This window comes from Fulmarus glacialis, unplaced genomic scaffold, assembly GCF_000690835.1.
Source record: "Fulmarus glacialis isolate BGI_N327 unplaced genomic scaffold, ASM69083v1 scaffold34701, whole genome shotgun sequence".
Classification (NCBI taxonomy): Eukaryota; Metazoa; Chordata; class Aves; order Procellariiformes; family Procellariidae; genus Fulmarus; species Fulmarus glacialis.
The window spans coordinates 6,370-12,738 of NW_009194024.1; positions in this window are offsets into that span (position 1 = coordinate 6,370).

Here is a 6,369-nt window from a genome sequence, read left to right on the forward strand (position 1 = left end):
ACATCAAGAGAATGTCTGTGCACTTAAATGTCAGGCCTCATGAGACAAGAGTTGCTCCGCTGTAATTGCTTGTGTAGCTTTCCACAGTTTTCTCTCATTTGATCTTTTATTGGTTCTGGTACAGAGTGACCGATCATCCTTGCACAGATTTCCTTAACACAGTAGACAATTTTTATTTAACACAAGGGAGGGATCTGCCACAGCAAGTGGACCAGCCAGGTAAAACTGCTTAAAAGCCAGCACTCTTCTGCAAAGCAGCATGTTTGCAGAGCCCTATCTCTCACTTGGCATATTCTTGTTTAACAAATATCTTAATCCCTTTGGCTCTGCTTCACCTCCGCCTTGTTTGTCTTGTCTTTCCCTGGTGCAAGTTCATAAGGGCAGCAACTGCCTTCCTGTTTGTACATCGGTGCCTTCATCTCAGCCAGGGGCTCTTGACATTGCATAGCTAACTGCACTGCAGAAGCATCATTTCCTTCAGGCCACTGCTAGAGAATGGAAACACAGCTGGCATCTGATTCTCCAGTTAATCCATAGGCCCCATGCTAATTACCTTTACACAGTAGGCTGCACAGCCTAAGTGCAGAAAAACAGCTTGTATCAATCCAGAGAACAACTAATGAGAATAACCAGCCATTAACACATCAAATCAGATAATAAATGCTGGAGACCACAGCTGATGGCTCAGAGTCTTTTGTAATATGTGATGAGGGTTGGTTTTTTTACTTCCCAGTAAAACAGGAGCCACTTCTGTGCAGCTTAGCTTCATAGGAAGTGGCTTTTATTAGGATTATAGATCAAATCAAAATGTATGGTGAGTTATAGTAGGTGGGATTAAAATTGTAGACATGCCCATTAAAATTGTCTTCTGTCAAGGCCATGTTTCACTCTGCTGGTCAAGGACCTTAGGGCCAGCTGGGGGAAGTCTGGGGAGAGTAGAGCTCTCCAAGTCTCCAAGCTTTTACCAACTGGGACTGGGTGAAAAGGGGCAGAAAACACGCTAGAGAGACAACACTTGGTGATATTTAAGCCAGCTGAATATGCCCATTTTCTTCTGTTTGTTTTTTATAATGGTGATATCAGCTGGTGTGTTTAAACATTTATTTCTGTCCTTTCTTTTTTAGATGATGGGCTGTGTAGGAGGAGAAGAGAATCCTTTTGCTTCTAAGGATCAACCTCTATCCAGTGGATACTGTAGGCTCCTTCCAGAAGGAAGATCTTGTGCCCATAGTCCATGAACCCTGTGGGTACACATCGTATCTCACAAGGAAGTGGGACTTCTTGTAAGTGACTACAGTAACAGCAATTCAGAGGCAATCATCCATTTGAGCTGCACGTTTTAAGTGATAATCAATATTCATATGGTAATTAGAATCTCAAATAAAACTAGTGCCGATGTACAAAGTTCTGACATGTGCCAGAATGCCCTCTTATGTGCTGTTTTAGCCTGACCTAACTCACATAGGATTTCTGTATGTAAAGATTGTTTGGCATTAGTCCTTACTACAGCCAGCATAGAAGCAAAAGAAATACATTTGGAAATATGGTACCTGGAGGTAAAACTTTGGGACTAGCAATCAGAATTTTCTGAATTTCTGTTAGATATTTTGCTTGACGGTCTTAAATCTCTTCCCAATCAATTAATGTATCTACGTGACACTTCTCCACAGTAGAAATTGGCAGTTGCTGAAAAGCACTTCTCTTTGGTGCGGGAAATAGCAGAAAATCAGCAGCCTGGAGAGTGTAAATGCAGAAACTGAGGACTGCTGAATGCTTTTAAGCTGGGCAGAGTGGTGAGAAGGGAATCTGCATAGGCAATGCCATCATCAGCTGGGATTTGACGTTCTTCTTCCAGCTGAATCTATCATGGGATCTTTTATGACCAGTTCCCATCACCAGCGGTCTTAATCAAGTGGGTCAGGACCTTTCAGCTTCTAGCTTCATCCAAGGAAGGAGTACTGCAGCAGCACAGAACTGCAGGACACTCTTCTCGGATATTTGTTCTAGCAGGTAGACACTTGGAAAGGAAAAGAGCTGGCTGCTGCCTCATCCGGCTGCTGCCTCATCCAGCTGCTTTGTGGAACACAGAGCTTTTTTTCTTGCAAGTCTCTCCTCAGGTAAATCACTGGGACCCTGGCCATTCTCCTGTTTCAGGAGCTTCCCCCCACCCCCCCGGTACAGCATTGCAGAGTAAGACACCACTCATTTTGCCATCTCTTTTGTGTGCATTCACTATAAGACAGAAGACCACAATTCCCACCTAGAAGCAGACCAGCATAACAGTATCTATAGCTGGACAAAGCCATACAAAGCCATCTTCTAAACAATTATTCTTCTTTGCAATGTACTCATGCGCTATATTGCTTTAATAATTCACTTGGACACCAGGGTGCTGATGATGTCATCACTACGATGCACTGTCAAGCAAGAGTCTCTGTCAAATCTTCAGCTCACTAAGAAAGTGTACGTTTGGTATGGAGCCACCTTAATTGTATTCCAGCTCACGTGCTTGTGCCAGGATGCTCTTCCCTGCCAATTTTTGATGCCACTCAGAAGCAGCACATACCTGCAGCTTGATTTCCTCGCCTGTTTCATAGCATTATTAGCTTGGCTTAGTCAAGAAGTTGACAGCAGCTGCCTCATTGAGTTTCACCGGATGGGCTGGCAGAGGCTTAAAATCCGGATGCTCATTTATTTTCATTACTGCATATGTTTATCTTTGGTGAGCTTGATGCAAAGCTAGTTGAATTGTTTGGGAGACTTTGTGTTACCTTCAGTATGTTTGATCTAGGCCCATAGGAATGTTCGTTCCTTTTTGCTCAAAAGAGTGAGATATATCAGGCTTTGTTCCCCGAGATAAAAGCTGAATTGGAAAAGAATGATGGCTGGGAGGGAAAAGAAGGGGAACATTTTCTCTCCCACCAGAGAACCTATTTTGAAATACTGGTGGATTTATAAAGCCTGCTTCATTGGAAAGGGAGCAAGGATCCTTTCTGGGGGTAGCTATAGAGAATTCTATGGATGAAAAACATGCTGACAAGAGTTTCAGTTATCACTAAAGTGAAAATATATATTATTGTATAAGAGTTATTTCTCCTTTTGCCGAGATCTGATCCCAAAATGAAAAATAACAGAGCAAGAAAAACTCCTTACGAAAATTACAGGAAAACAGTGTCCCATGAAATCTGAGATCTTCAGTTAGTCCCCATCAGGTCTTCAAGGAGCAGAGAATATCAATGAACAAGGAGAACATTTCTTTCTTTTTCTGTGGCTCTGTCTTCTAACTTATGTTTTCAAAATGCTTTGGGCCATTTCCAGCCAGCCTAAATTCCATATAAATGTCTGTGCCTGTAGTGGGTTTAGTGCCTCTGGAGAGCAATTCAGAAAGCCTAAGGGAAGTGCAGAGAGACAACACTTGGTGATATTTAAGCCAGCTGAATATGCCCATTTTCTTCTGTTTGTTTTTTATAATGGTGATATCAGCTGGTGTGTTTAAACATTTATTTCTGTCCTTTCTTTTTTAGATGATGGGCTGTGTAGGAGGAGAAGAGAATCCTTTTGCTTCTAAGGATCAACCTCTATCCAGTGGATACTGTAGGCTCCTTCCAGAAGGAAGATCTTGTGCCCATAGTCCATGAACCCTGTGGGTACACATCGTATCTCACAAGGAAGTGGGACTTCTTGTAAGTGACTACAGTAACAGCAATTCAGAGGCAATCATCCATTTGAGCTGCACGTTTTAAGTGATAATCAATATTCATATGGTAATTAGAATCTCAAATAAAACTAGTGCCGATGTACAAAGTTCTAGTTCCCAGTCAGGGGGGAAGTGGCTGGTGGTATTTCTGAGTAACCCTTTTTAGGCTGGGTCTCTGCATCCTCCTTTGTACAGTGCCAGGGTTTGTTGGTGTGCTGGCATACTGTGTGGTTGCCTGGCTTTTCAGAAGGGTGATGCTGTTGACCAGTGCAGGTGGGGCATTCTGCCTGGTCTCCCACCAGCTCTCCTCAGGAGGAAAATGGTGGAAAGAATGGATGTAAAACACATTGTTCGTAAGGCCTCCATCAAAAATGTTTCCTTTTAAACCATAAGAAAGTTCTGGCAGAGTTACCGTGGTCCTGGAGACCTAAGGGCCTTAACATTTTAAGAAAGGCCTTTTTCAGTCATCAGACAGCAACAGCCACTTCCAATTCTCCAGGGAATTAAAAACAAGGCACCCAGTGATGTCAAGCTATGATATCTCTCCTCCCTGGGGACTGCAGCCTTCCAGGACACTGCGGGGAATAGCGAAAGAAAGGCAGAGAAAAGTAAAGTGATTTGTCCAGTGGGAACAAAACCCGCCTTCTTCTAACCCCTGCTCACATTATACCCCTCCTGTTGGGGTATAATGCCAGAAGCATACTAGCAGGTTAAAACTGTGATCACAGGGCACTAACCTTCAGATGGAGGTATTAAATAAAATCCACAAACACCCCTCCCCTTTCACAGAGGAAGCTATCAAAGCACACCTGCCCATAGCCAAAGGGGCGGGCACAGTTCCACAGGGAAAAGCATTTGGTTTCTGCCAAGGCTTTTTGGAGGATTTTATCTTGCTCACAGAATAGATCCAGCCATCTTCTACTTTGCAAAAGGCACTGACTTTGCTGTCATCTTTCAAACTAAGCACCCCTTATTGCCCTCCAGGAAAGTGTATTGTGGGGACTGGCAGCTCTCTTCTGTCCCATTTCTTTCTTTCTTGATTCCAGCCCCTGCACTCTCTCCACAGTCACGAGTCCTGGAAGGCATTAGAAACTGAGGGTCATTCCTTTCTATCTTTGCTACTTGCATGACCCTTATCACTGCAGCATTTAAATGTCTTTAATGTATTTATCTTTCTAATACCACACTAAAATAAGGAGTACTGTTGTCTGGAATTTACAGATAAGTAGCTGAGGCATAGAAGACTTAAGTCCTAAACCTGATCTGCATCAAAAGAAGCATGGCCAGCAGGTCAAGGGAGGTGATTCTGCCCCTCTACTCTGCTCTGATGAGACCCCACCTGGAGTCCTGCGTCCAGCTCTGGAGCCCTCAGCACAGGAAAGACATGGACCTGTTGGAGCGGGTCCAGAGGAGGGCCACAAAAGTGATCAGAGGGATGGAACACCTCTCCTGTGAGGAAAGGCTGAGAGAGTTGGGATTGTTCAGCCTGGAGAAGAGAAGGCTTTGGGGAGACCTTTTTGCAGCCTTTCAGTACTTAAAGGGGGCTTATAAGAAAGATGGGGACAAACTTTTTAGCAGGGCCTGTTGCGACAGGACAAGGGGTAATGGTTTTAAACTAAAAGAGGGTAGATTCAGACTAGATATAAGGAAGGAATTTTTTACAGTGAGGGTGATGAAACGCTGGAACAGGTTACCCAGCGAGGCGGTAGATGCCCCATCCCTGGAAACATTCAAGGTCAAGTTGGATGGGGCTTTGGGTAACCTAATCTAGTTGAAGATGTCCCTGTCCATGGCAGGGGAGTTGGACTAGATGACCTTTAAAGGTCCCTTCCAACTATTCTATGATTCTATGATCCGCAATGGCATTTAATGCATGTATTTGTTGATGGAGCTAGTCCTAAGTGACATTTGTAAGGACACAACAAGAGTGTGCAAGAAATGGGAACCTAGCCAACATCTTCCAGGAATTAAACCAATGTCTACACTAGCGCTTTCTCTCCCCCTCAACTCTCCATCTCAACAGGATAGATTATCAGCCTATGACATCCTGCCCTGTGTCCTTGGGTTTTACTATTATCTCTAACCTTTGTTTATTACAGTACTTGCAAAGGATAGGTCAAGAATGAAGTCCATTTCTACCCCAAAGAATTTACAAATTGCTGTGTTTCATCAAAAGAAACAACACTGAATGTGAGTGCCATTCTTTGCCACTTTGCCAAATGCAACAGCACACCATATAGTATTCTGAACTTACAGAAACTAGTGCCCAAATGCACAAGTAAATTAACCCTGCAGGGAGAAAAAAAAGCTTTTGAGGATGTAGGAGATCACTTCTCCTGTTTTCTTTTTCTGGAGAAGGGATCTGAAGTTTCCAAGCTTTTTGGGCTGTCATGTTTTAATTTTTCAAGCCTGTAGCTAGAATAACTGGCAGAAGTTTGTATCCTGTCCAAAGAGCAGGTTTTTCCTGGTTTTATGATTATAAACACACCATGACCTTTAGACAGAAAGAATATTACAACATATAATTATATGGAAGTGAAAAAAAAGGAAAAGCTTTGCCGCTTCACAGATAATTTGCTGCTGCTTTTATGTTCCCTGGCCTTGTAAAGAGCCTTTGTGAGTTGTTTTCTTGCCTAATGCTCCTACAGCAGCTCTCCCTTGAGTTTTTCATC